Genomic DNA, 13,596 nt, shown 5'->3' on the forward strand with positions numbered 1-13,596 from the left:
TCAATGAGGAGGCTAGAAAATCTTCTCACTCAAAAGCACCTATAAAGATAGACAATGTAGACAGTCATTTTAATGTTCTGAATATCACAGTTTGATTGCTCATGTAACAATAAGAGAAACATTTATGGTTGAGAAAATCTCAACTTTGGGTACTAATAGCAAGTCTCTATGACATTCTTGTTGGTCTTACAAGATGGACAGGGAGGCCTGGAGTGCTGCAGTCCATGGGGTCACAAAGAGTCGGACACAACTGAGCAACTGAACTGAACTGGTGACATTCTTGACTGGTTGTTGTTGCTCAGTTGCTAAGTCATTTCCGACTCTTTGCGACCCCATGGACTGCAGCACACCAGGCCTCCCTGTCCATCACCAACTCCTGGAGTTTACTTAAACTCATGTCCATTGAGTCGGTGATGCCATCCAACCATCTCATCCTCTGTCATCCCCTTCTCCTGCCTTCAATCTTTCCCAGTATCAGGGTCTTTTCAAATGAGTCAGCTTTTCGCATCAGGTGGCCAAAGTATTGGAGTTTCAGCTTCAGCATCAGTCCTTCCAATGAACACCCAGGACTGATTTCCTTTAGGATGGACTGGTTGGATCTCCTTGCAGTCCACGGGACTCTCAAGAGTCTTCTCCAACACCACAGTTCAAAAGCATCAAACTGGTGTTTTTTCTGACACCAATATCACAATCCATAAAAACAAAATTGGGAAATTGAGTTTTATTAAAATTAAAAATTCCTTTGTTTTAAAGGACATCACTACACACCACAGACTGGGATACAGTGCAAACCATTTTATATTTATTTATTTATGATAACATATTATATATATTCTTTAATCTATATATATATGTATACTTGAAATGTATATATTATTGAAATCTCTCAAAACTCAACAATAGAAAGACAAATAACCCAACTAAAAAATGGACAAAAGCGTTGACTAGACATTGAACTAAATAAAATACACAAAGGGCTAATAAGCACATGAAAGGATGCTCAGCACCATTGATGTTAAGGTACAAATGAAGAGCATAATGACGCCACTACACACCCGGTAGGATGGCTGCAATAACAGAGACAGACAGTACCAAACACATTCACTTGGGTCTGAAAAAACTGGAATGCTGATATCCTGCCGGTGGCACAGCCACTTTGGAAAACACTTTGGCAGTCTCTTAAGTCATATCATACCCTACCATACGACCGAGCAATTCCACTCCTAGAGATCTACCTATAAGATGAAAACACATATCCAAACAAAAACCTGTATGCCAAAAAGTGGAGACAGTCCAAGTGGCAGCCAACCAGTGAATGGATAAAACAAATTATAGTACATCTGTCCATACAATTGAATACTATTCAACAGTAAAAACAAAAGGACCCAGATACATGCTGCAATTTGGAAGAAATGCAAAAACATTACGCTAAGTAAAGAACTAGATGCAGGGGCTTCCCTGGTGGACCAGTGGTTAAGAATCCACCTGCCAATGCTGGGGACACGGGTTTGATCCCTGATCTGGACAGATGCCACATGCCTGGGGGCAGCTAAGCCCTGGGTCCCAAGACTGCGCCCGTGTTCTAAAGCCTGTACTCTGCAACAAGAGAAGCTACCACAGTGAGAAGCCCACACACCGCAACTGGAGTGGCCCCCACTCACCACGATTAGAGAAAGCTCGAGCAGCAACAAAGACCCAGTACAGCCAAAAATCAGTAAATAAATAAATCTAAAAATTAGGTGCAAAAGGCTATATAATGAACTGTGCCATTGATATAATGAAATGTCCAGAAGAGACAAATTTATACAGAGATAAAAGATGTCAGCAGTTACCTCGGGCCTGGGGTGAGAGGGAAGATGAGCTGCAAATGGACACAATGGAACTTTAGGGAAATGATGAAATGCTCTGAAACCGGATGGCCGTAAATGGCTGCACAACTGTCAATATATTAAACATGGTTGAGTCATACACTAGCATTTGGAGAATTGTATTTTATGTAAACTATATTTCAGTAAAGCTTTTAAAAATGTATAAGAAAACAGGTAATGTCTCCCTTGTCTATCCTTTAAAATTATTTTTGATTTGAATTTTATACTCTTTCCAGAATACTGAGATATAATTTGTATAAAGTTCACAAATCTTTTCTCTCATCTTGCAGGTTGCCTTTCCACGATTTCCTTAGCTGTGCAAAAGTCTTTTAGTTTGACATAATCTCACTTGTGTATTTTTGCTTTTGTTGCTTGTGATTTCGGTGTCATATTCAAGGTATCATTGTCAAGATCAATGTCAAGAAGCTTTTCCCCTCTGTTTTCTTCTAGGAGTTTTATGGTTTCAGATGTTATTTACATTCAAATCTTTAATCCATTTGAGTTACTTTTTGTGTACGGTGAAAGTTAAGTGTCCAGTTTCATTCTTTTGCAGGTGGATATCCAGTTTCTAAGCGCTATTTATAGAAGAGACTTTCCTCATTGTGTGATCTTGGCACCTACTTATAAAAATTTAGTTGACACTATACAGGCGGTTTTACTTCTGGGCTCTCTCCTCTGTTCAGTTGGTCTCTGTTTTATGACAGTACAATAATGCGTTGATTACTATTACTTTATAATAGAATTTGAAATCAGGAAGTATAATGCCTCCAGCTTTGTTCTTCTTTCTCAAGTTCACTGTGGCCATTCAGGGTTTTCTATGATTCCCATTTGAATTTTAGGATTATTTTTTCTGTTTGTGTAAAAAAACCTTTGCAATTTTTACAGAGATTACATCGAAATTGTAGATTGCTTTAGGTAAGTATGGACATCTCAACAATGTTAATTGTTCTAATCCATGAATACTGGATGTCTTTCCATTTATTTGTGTCTCCTTTAATTTCACCCATGTTGTATATTTCTCATGGTGCAAGTCTTTCACCCCCTCAGTTAAGTTTATTCCTAAGTATTTTATTCTCTTTGGTGCTATTGTAAATGGGACTATTTCTCAATTTCCTTTTCACATAGTACCTTGTTTGGTGTATAAAACTGACCTTTGTATGTTGATTTTGTATCCAGAAACTTCGTTGAATTCATTTATTCTAACGGTTGTTTTGTGGAGTCTTTAGGGTTTTCTACATATAAGATCTTGTCATCTGCACACAGACATAATTTGTGTGTGTGTGTGTAACTTTTCATATCATATTGGAATACAGTTGATTAACAATGTTGTGATAGTTTCAGGTGTGGAGCAAAGTGACTCAGTTATACATTAACATGTATCTATTCTTTTTCAAATTCTTTTCCCATTTAGCTTATTGCTCAACATCGAGCAGGGTTGCATCTCTGTTCTGTACGGTAGGTCCTTGTTGGCTATCCATTTTAAATATAGCAGTGTGTACATGTCAGTCCCCATCTCCCTAACTGTCCCTTCCCCCAGTCCTTCCCCTCTGGTAAAAACAGAGATAATTTTACTCCTCCTTTCCAATTTGGATGTCTTTTAACTGACCTTCATAGTGACGAACACCATAGAACCAATTTGGTAAACCTGTGACTTTGAATGGTTACGTTGGATTTCAGTTCCCATGAGTCCAAGAAGCAGACACCCGGTGAATAAATCCTCCCGAACATGATATTCCTCATGACAGATATCCAGGGAGCCAAAGGTCTGAGGCAAGAATCATCACCAGCCACCTCGTGTGACACTTGCTCAACTGACAGTGTCATGACGCTGCTCTCCAACGTAACAAGACACCACACGAGACCATCCTCCAGCAAATGTGAAGGTGGCGGGGGGAGCCGTGTGCCCCAGGGAGCGCTGCAGAGGTCAGGAGACAGCGCTCCTGAGCTTTCATACCCCGTGTTGCCTGCTGGTCAGGTAGCCTCGAAGACTTTAATGCCCCAAATTCTGCATTCATGACATTCGTTTTTTTAAAATTTTATTTGTTTTTGACTGTGTTAGGTCTTCGTTGCTGCACAAGCTTTTTCTCTGGTTGCAGGGCGTGGGCTTCTCATTGCGGGGGCTTCTCTTGTTGCAGGGCACAGGCTCTAGGGCGCTCCCGCTTCAGCGGTTGTGGCTCGTGGGCCCAGTAGCTGCAGCTCCTGGTCTCTAGAGCCCAGACTCAATAGCTGTGGTGCAGGGGCTTGGTTGTTCCAGATCGGGGTTGAAGCTGTGTCTCCTGCTTTGGCAAGTGGGATTCTTTACCACTGAGCCATCAAGGAAGCCCAATAACATTCATTCTAAAACACAGAAAAGCTAATCTGATCTTAAGTCAGGGTTTTGGCAAAATATGATGATTCCTATTCCCATCATTTAGTTTTATGGTTATGCCATCAATTAAGAGACCAATGGATTCTACCTAATTGATAAATAGCAGGAAAAGTGTAAGTTCCTTGTTGTTCAGTCGCTCAGTCGTGTCCGACTCTTTGCGACCCCATGGATGCCATGCACACCAGGCATCCCTGCCCTTCACTATCTCCCAGAGTTTGCTCAAATTCATGTCCAATGAGTCAGTGATGCCACCCAACCATCTCATCCTCTGTCACCCCCTTCTCCTTTTGCCTTCAATCTTTCCAGCATAAAAGTCTTTTCCAATGAGTCAGTTCTTCACATCAGGTGGCCAAAATATTGGAGCCTCAACTTCAGCACCAGTCCTTCCAACAAGGGTTGATTTCCTTTAGGATAGACTGGTTTGATCTCCTTGCTCTTCAAGTGACTCTCAAGAGTCTTCTCCAGCACCAAAGTTCAAAAACATCAATTCTTTGGCATTCAGCCTTCTTTATGGTCCAACTCTCATATCTGTACGTGACTACTGGGAAAACCATAGTTTTGACTATATAGCCAAAGTGAGGTCTCTGCTTTTTAATACGCTGTCTAGGTTTGTCATAACTTTTCTCCCAAGGTAAGTTCCTTACCTGGAGCAAAACTTCGCAAAGGCGGTATCCCCCCTCCCCGCCCAGCTCAAAGCTTTCTGAAGTCCAGTCTACCCGCCGCTGCCTCTCTCACTTTCTTGAACTTCAGAGTCCTACACAAACTCCACGTGGTGAGATCCCTCTCTTGGTGTAAAAGATTTCCATGGCTGAGTTCTGGGCTTAGTTTTCCAGCATGTCTTTGCTGCCTCCATGAGAGGGTTTGTGCCCACATCCCTTGAAAACATGGCTCTTCTTTCTGTTTATTTTCTTGTAAGTTGTACAAACCTATCTTCCTGAAGTCAGAAAGAGAACCTCATACTAGGGTGAAAAATATCATCTCCACCTGCAGATGTCTCTACATGTGATCATGATAGTAAAACAACCAGTTAGCATGTGTGTGTGTTACCCAGGCATTCTCCACATTCATTTACTTTATGAGTGTTCACTGGAGCCCATTTATTTCTGACCAACTCCCCTCACCCCCTAGTGATGGGACCATGGCAACAGCCTACCAACCACCTTTTGCCAGGTCAGCCGCCCTCACCACCACTTCCCAGCACCCCAGCTGCCCCCTGAGGCTGCCAGCAGAGAGCCATGGAACCAAACTTCTAGAAACACTGTTGCTGTTTTTCACATCTCCCTTGCTTATAAGTCTTCTGGAATTCCCTGCTGTTGTTGTTTACTTGCTAATTCATGTCCATCGCTTTTGCGACCCCATGGACTGTAGCCCGCCAGGTTCCTCTGTCCCTGCAATGTTCTCCAGGCAAGGATACTGGAGTGGGTTGCCATTTCCTTCTCCAGAGGATCTCCCCGACCCAGGGATTGAACCCAAGTCTCCTGCATTGACAGGTGGCTTCTTTACCACTGAGGCACCAGGAAAACCGCCCCCCCCTACTGCCCCCGCATTAATGGAATAAAGCTAAAACCTCTCAGCCTGACATTCCTGAGTCCTCTCTTGTCCTGTGATGAAAGACGACCTAGAAGCAAATTCTTCGGGAAATGTAGGTCTTGTTTCAGGATTATTCTGCTCCTGTGTAGGCAGGATGCCTGTGTTATCTTCAAACATTCAAGCTGCCCAGGTTCCTCGACTTTGTCCGTTTCAGCCATACTTCAGCTTTATCAACTGATAATGGGTGTGGATCAGAGCTTAATCAATGACACAACTGTCCGTGGCATGTATCATCAGCAGTTCGGAGACCTCCCAAGGCGAATATATTTTATACTGCTGTGAAGCTGGACCACCCAAGAGCTCCCTCCCAGGACCAAAATACTTTGACCCTTCGGTAGAAATGCTTCCCTGAACTCTGGTCCTCCCCCGTTGGCCCATCTCTTTATTTCCCCTCAAACACATTCTATTATCATCTCTCCCACTGTAGCCTTGCTGACACCTTCCTTCCACCTCCTCCCAACCTTCCTCCTTCTCCCTTCTCTCAACTTGGGATATGTCACTCATTTGTTTTGAAATTTTGAATTCCTCGAATTCTTTTTTTTTTTTTTTTCGGACACGCAGGGTCTTCATTGCATCATGGGCTTTCCGCTAGTTGCGGTGAGTGGGGGCTACTCTCTAGTTGCGGTGCCCGGGCTTCCCACTGCAGTGGCTTCTCTTGCTGTGAGCACGGGCCCCAGGGTGTGCAGGCTCAGTAGCTGCAGCTCCGGGGCTCTAGAGCACAGGCTCTACAGTGGTGGTGCCCGGGCTTAGCTGTTCTGCAGCATGTGGGATCTTCCCAGACCAGGGATCGAACCTGTGTCTCCTGCATTGACAGGCGGATTCTTTACCAGTGACCCATCAGGGAAGCCCCTCGAATTGTTAAAGTTGGTGGTCATGGTGAAAGTTTTTTTTTTTTTTTAGCAAATACTGGGCAGGAAGACAGTCTGCTGAATTCTCTTCTTGTTTTAAGGTTTTTTTTTTTTAAGTTACCTAAATCTTTCATACACTTGGAATTTGTTTTAGTGTAATGCATGAATCAAGGAAACAGTTTTTCCCATTTGTCTCAGCACCTATTTATTCAAAATTTCCCCAGTGATTCAAAACACTGTCTTCATTATAATTTAAGTTCTCATCTATCTGGGGTCTCTTTTTATGGTTCTATATTCTGTTCCACTGATCTGCCTAGCCATGCAATGATATGAAACCATTTTAGTACTTATAGCTGTTTAAATCCACTTTGATATTTGCTAGAGCTGGTCTTTTCTCACTATGCTTGTTTTTCAAAAACTTCCAGATTATTATCTGTTTAGTTTTCCATATGAACTTTATAATCATTTTGTCTGGTCCCCTTCCACCAAACCGCTGTTGCTAACATTATCAGACTTGAATTTCAAAACTGATTCTGGCTACAGTGTGAAGAACAAGGGTACATGAGGGAAGACCAGTGTGAAATGCTATCGCACAACTTCACAAGAGAGGTGAGGGTCACCTGGACTAGGAGGGTGACAGCAGAGATGGAAAGAAGATAGGATCAAGTGATATGGAAAAGTTAAAATTGGCAGGACTTGGTGACAAATGTGATTTGATCATTTAGGAAGAGGTAGGTGGTTTAGGTGGTGTTCCATTCTTGCCTGGACAACGCTGGGATTTAGTCCACGTCTGTAGAGACCCAATCTGGATCAATCCAAGGATGCAATGTTAGTTTTGGGGTTGCCCTGAAAAGCAGGGTGCTTTTGGGAAAGACTTGGAGTTCTTTGTAAAGAGATATCATGGGTTCAGACAAGATGCCCCAAAGTGAATTGCCTCCCCGAGCCTGTATCAGGTATCAGGAATGCTAAACCAGCTTCTGGAACATTTCACGGGCTGTGGGGGTTGTACCCATGACCTCAAACCTCATGGCTCTAAATGGCAATAGTGTATTCTGAGACATTCCATCACATCATGTTTGGGGGCTGCAGAGCCAACCTGTGGTTAGCAAAGCAAAAAAAAAATACTTCAAAAGTTTTCCTTTCTTCAGTTCCTCAAAAAGTGGTATTACCGTAGTCTCCACTCCTAGGTATATTATACCCAAAAGAATTACAAATGAGAACACAAAGAAATCCTTATATACCCATGTTCATAGCAGCGTTATTCACAACAGCCCAAAGCTGGAAACAGCTCAAATGTCCATCATCAGATGAATGGACAAACAAATGTGCCAAATCCATACAATGGTCTATGAAGCAGCCTTTGAAAGGAAGGAAATTCTGACACATGCTACAACACGGAGGATCTGAGGAAGCACCATGGTGAAATAAACCAGAAACAAACGGACAAATATCTGATTCCATTTATGTAAAGTACCCAGAACAGACAAATTCACAGAAACAGAAAGTAGAATAGAGGTTACCAAGGGGCTGGAGGAAAGGAGAAATGGGGAGTTATTATTAAAGGGATACAGAGTCTGTCTGGGATGATGAAAAGCTTCAGGGAATGAGCGGTGGTGATGGTTGTACATTGACAACTTAATGCCAATTAATTGTACAGTTGTCGCTGTCGTTTCATTGTAAGTCATGTCCAGCTCTTTGTGACCCCAGGCTCCTCTGTCCATGGGATTTTCCAGGCAAGGATACTAGAGAGGGTTGCCATTTCCTTCTCCAGGGGATCCTCCCAACCCAGGGGTTGAATCCACATCTGCATTGGCAGGCGGGTTCTTTACCGCTGAGCCACCAGGGGAGTCCTAATTGGACATTAAAAGTGGCTAAAATGGTAAAAAATTTTTATGTGTATTTTACCACATTTGAAATGGATAGAAAAAAATCACAGGAACTAACATAATATGGTAGGTCAATTATACTTTAAAAACAAACAAACAAGCAAACAAACTCATAGAAAAAAAGAGATTAGATCTGTGGATACCAGTAGTAGGGAAGAGAGGGAAGAGAAACTGAGGGAAAGCGGTCAAAGGGTATGAACTTCCAGTTATAAGATAAATAAGTACTAGGAATAAAGTGTACAACATGATTAATGTAATTAACACTGCTGCATGTTACATACGAAAGTTGTTGAGAGTAAATCCTAAGAATTCTTACCATGCAGAAATTTTTTTTCTATTTCTTTAATTTTCTATCTCTGTGTGATGATGAATGTTCACTGAACTTATACTGATAACCATTTCATGATGTATGTAAGTCAAGTCATTGTGCTGCACACCTTAAACTCATATAATTTAGAACAGAAAGTCTTAAATTATATCTCAATAAACCTGAAAGGAAGAATGATACACTTTATGTTACATGTATTTTACCAAACTAAAAATGAATGTATTTTTTAAATATATATTTGCTTTTCTTATGAAAGAATGTGCTATAACAGAGGGGCCTCCCCTCACCCCTAAGACAAATTCTGACCACGTAATTACAGCTATATGTCGTATTAGCTCTCAGAGACCCAGGTTTTGCAAAGAAGGCAACGCACTCTCTCACTCAAAACAATGCAAAATATTTTGGGAAACAAACTATATTGCCTGCATCTCCGGAAATCCCCTCCCAAGTGGCTAACCACAAAGGGAGGAAATATAACTCGATGAAACCAAAAGTTTACAGTCAAAACTTAGAGTCCCTATTACTTCGTTCTGTTCTAGAGCAAGGCAGTGCAGGCATGCACTTGGGAACGATGTGACTGATTGCAGCAGTTAAGCTTGCTCTGCTCTGGTCTTTATGCCATCATGTAGGCATAATCTTATTTCCAAATGTATTTTGAAGCAAATAGGTCTAAGGCATTCGATTAAACAGAAGCTATTTAAAACTCACTTGGCAGATCACCGGAAAACTCAGTTAACAGAATTAGGCAGTGTCCTTTGAAGAGCTCTGAAGACAGCTGGGGATGAAACTGTATTACTGTTGGTCAAACTGATACTACAAATAACCGCTGAGCTAGATTACCAAGTTGCCAATGCTACTTCCATGCAAAAAAGGAGGACACCCTAAGAGGAATCTACCATAAAATGCAGGAGCATCTAAACGCAAGAACAGGGGCCTCCCTAGTGATCCAGTGGTTAAGAATCCACCTTTCAATGCAGACACAGGTTCGATCCTTGATCGGGGAACTAAGACCCCACATGCCACAGGGCAATCAGAGAGCCTGTGTACTGCAACTGGAGAGAACCTGCTCACTGCCCCGAAGACCCACCACAGCCAAAATCATCATCATGATAAAATGAATAAACAAACGTCTCTAATCCTCACAATGACTGTACAAGACGTTCTTCCCATTTAAATAAATAAATAAATGCAAGAACAACCTATCCATTGAGTGAAGAGTACCATGCTTCCCAGAAGAAAAGAAAGGATAATTGATTAATGCTGTACAAATAAGCAGATGGAAATTATTTATAGTGATAAAATTCTTGGGGAGAATTCTACACAAACAAATTTTTCTAACCACCTAGTCATTATGATATCAAAGAGTATGCAAAGCTCCAAGTGTTGGCTCAATGACAGTAAATGACAGGTAGGAATAAAGGGAAATGCTTCTCAAGGGAGGAAGGTAATAAGCCTTCCAAGTCATTGCTATATATCATGAAGATATGTGAGCATTTACATCTGCAAGTTTATGGATATCGATGAGTTTGGGGAAATACCAAGTTAAGGAAGATAAATGTAACAGGATGGTAAAGTGAAATTTTCAGCTGAGGCCCCTGAAATCAACTTTAAGCTCTAAAGAGGTACAAGAATACTTAGTAAAGGATTTATAAAGTAGGTGACGTAATTTTGGAAAGAACCACTACACACCTATTAGAATGACCAAAAACTGGAACATAGGCAACACTAAGTGCTGGCCAGGTTGTGGGGCAACAGGAACTCTCCTTCACTGCTGTCTCAGTGTTAGTCGTTCAGTCGTGTCCGACCCTTTGCAAACCCCTGGACTGTAGCCCACCAGGCTCCTCTGTCCAAGGAACTTTCCAGGCAAGAACACAGGAGTGGGTTGCCATTTCCTACTCCAACGGATCTTTCCGACCCAGGGATTGAACCCACATCTCTTTCATCTCTTGTGTTGGCAGGCGGATTCTTTTAACACTGCACCACTCGGGAAGCCCGTATGTCATTGAACAGTTGTCTAAATCTGTAGGATGAACATATAACATCCAGAGTGAATTTTTTAAGGTAAACTGTGAACTTTGGGATAATGATGATGTGGCAGTATAGGTTCATCAATTCTACTAAATGTATCATTTTAATGAGTGATGTTGATAACGGGGGAAGCAATATACATGTAGGTACAAGGGGTATATGGTGGTACATTTGAGATTCGACAGATGCAAAAAAAAAAAAGCCCTCAGATAAGGAACTTTCCTTATCTGGCTAAAAGCGATAACTTCTGGGAAATAAGGCTCCCATAAATTCCTCTTCAGGGTGGGTCTACCCCCAACAAGGGAGAAGCCAAATAAAACCTAACCCAACTCCCTTCTCCAGGGAAGGAACAAAGAAGTGGTTGCCAGGGATGAGGGTGGGGCAGGTAAACAGGTGGAGCACAGATTTTCAGGGCAGTGAAAACACTGTGTCTTATAATGATGGCTGGGTCACTGTGTGTCACTGTGTGTGTGTGTGTGTGTGTGTGTGTGCGTGCGTGTGCGTGTGTGTGTGTGTGTGTGTGTGTGCGTGCACGCCCGAAGAACAAGAAAGGCCACTCATACCTGCATAAACAAGCACTGTCGCAAACTTTCTCATCTCCCGTCTCTTGTCCTAAAACCCATTTGTCTTTCCAAAGAAGCCTATTCGTTTGTTCTTCCCATAAGAAGACTTTCTCCCACTAAATTAGGTACATAGTTCTTTAGCACTAACCATTTAAGAGGCCAGCTATTTCCTTCGACGGTTCCCATGTGCACACGAAACAAACCTTTTCTCCTGCTGGTTTGTTGTTTACCAGTGTAATTCACAGGCCCCTGGTACAGCACATAAGAGGGTAGAAGGAAAGTTTTTCCCCTTTCCCTCACAGCAAAAAGGGAAAAAACCTGTCCGCTCGGCCAGCTGCAGTGAAGGAAAGGGGACAACCACAACCAAGATAAGCGTACCGCTTTCTCTGCCTCCCATTTCTGCTCCTGGCAGGGTCACTTTCTCCCTCTGTGGACCAGCTTCTTCCCCGCAGCTGGCAGGGACACGGCCAGCGGAGGGCTCACACTCATACCTCACAGGCTTGCCAACTGGGAGAGCCGGAGACCCTCTTCATCAAGTCGAAGGTCAGAAATCCCCAGGACTAGGCTTCCCTGGTGGCCCAGTGGTAAAGAATCCGCCCGCCAATGCAGGGGACATGGGTTCCACCCCTCGTCCAGGATGATCCCACATGCCTCAGAGCAACTAAGCCCAAGCACCACGACTGCTGAGCCCGGGAGCCAAAACGACCGAGCCCACAGGCCCTGGAGCCCGTGCTCCACAGCAAGAGAGGCCACAGCAGTGAGAAACCCTCGCCGTCACCTGGAGAGTAGCCCCCTCTCTCCACAACCAGAGAAAAGCCCTCGCAGCAGCCAAGACTCAGCACATCCAATAAATAAATTAATAAAATTATTTTTTAAAAAAAGAAAGAAATCCCCAGGGCTTAAAGCAACTATGGCTGCTCTGTTGCTTCAGTCATTTCTGACTCTTTTCAACCCCATGGACTGTAGCCCTCCAGGCTCCTCTGTCCATGAAATTCTCCGGGCAGGAATACTGGAATGGGTTGCCATTTCCTTCTTCATAAAGCAACTATACTCCAATTAAAAAAATAAGTAAAAAGTCCCCAGGACTGGCCAGTATTGGGGATCACACCCAGCTCCAGCCAATCATTAGGTAAATTAAGAAAGCAGATTGGTAAGAAACTGGGGGCTCCCATTGAACCATGTGCTGAAAAGCAATATTTCTGAGAAGAGATTGCCACTCCAGGCAGACAGAGCAGTCCTTCCAAACAGCATGGTGAAGACCTCAGAAGCACAGTCAGGCCACCTAGATGGCTCCCTCGGCCTCCTGAATCCCCATCCCTCGGGCAGCCTGAGGACCTGGGCTTCTCCCCTAACACTGGGCTGGCAGGAGTGGATGAGGAGCAGCAGAATCCTGCCCTGGACCACAGCCAGTCGTCTGGAGCCTTTTTCAGCTTGTCAGTGCTCAGCTCCCGGAGGGCTGAACCCTTCTCCCTTCTGTGTCGCTCTATTCAGACCACTTCTGGACAGCGTCAATCAGCCCATGAGACGCCCACGGCTCTCCCCTATTTCTCTAACATTTATCCCCACTCTGTACTCCCTCGACTCAGTGCCACTTGTCTTTGAAACCCAGACCCCAAATGAGCTGTGCCCAAATGAGCACTCCTCTTTGGAGTGGATCTTGGTCCAGGAAGCTATCAATGAGCGGGAACGGGAAGGGGCGAAGACCAGCCCTTGTTCCCCCTCGCCTGCCCGCCACCAGCCCTGTCTGCATATCCCGCTTCTGCTGAACCCCACTCTCCGCTGTTACCCGTGAAGGTGCCTCTGCACTTGTGCAGACAGCATGCCACGCCCTGCAAAGCTTTACAGAGATAAATTTAGACATAAAACAGGAAGTAATTCTCTGTGTTGCTGAGAATGATCTAAGAGAAGTTATTTTAAAGCTGAAGGGTGGGGGTTTGGTTCTCAGACAGTGTGGATCCCATTCACCAGGAGGGCTTGTTCAGTGACAGAAAGGGGTCCATGCCGTGAGTCTTCTTCAGGAGGTTTGGCGTGGGGCCTGAGAATTTGCATTGCTAAAAAGCAGATGCTGTTGCGCCCAGGCCCACACTTTGAGAACTTCTACAGCAGAGGCTTAAGAA

At 43.5% G+C, this 13,596-nt stretch overlaps 1 long non-coding RNA gene across 4 annotated transcripts in view; it reads left to right on the plus strand.

Annotated features, from left to right (window-relative positions):
- LOC122425567 overlaps window positions 1-13,596 on the plus strand; it is an 82,036-nt gene that overhangs the window by 64,553 nt on the left and 3,887 nt on the right. Inside the window, exon 4 of one of the 4 annotated variants that reach the window (XR_006264908.1) lies at window positions 3,280-3,323. The exons of the other annotated variants lie outside the window; for them this stretch is intronic. This is a non-coding gene — a long non-coding RNA (uncharacterized LOC122425567). The remainder of the gene's footprint in view (window positions 1-3,279; window positions 3,324-13,596) is intronic. 4 annotated transcript variants of the gene reach the window in all.

The sequence above is a fragment of the Cervus canadensis genome, chromosome 23, assembly GCF_019320065.1.
Source record: "Cervus canadensis isolate Bull #8, Minnesota chromosome 23, ASM1932006v1, whole genome shotgun sequence".
In the NCBI taxonomy this organism is placed as follows: domain Eukaryota; kingdom Metazoa; phylum Chordata; class Mammalia; order Artiodactyla; family Cervidae; genus Cervus; species Cervus canadensis.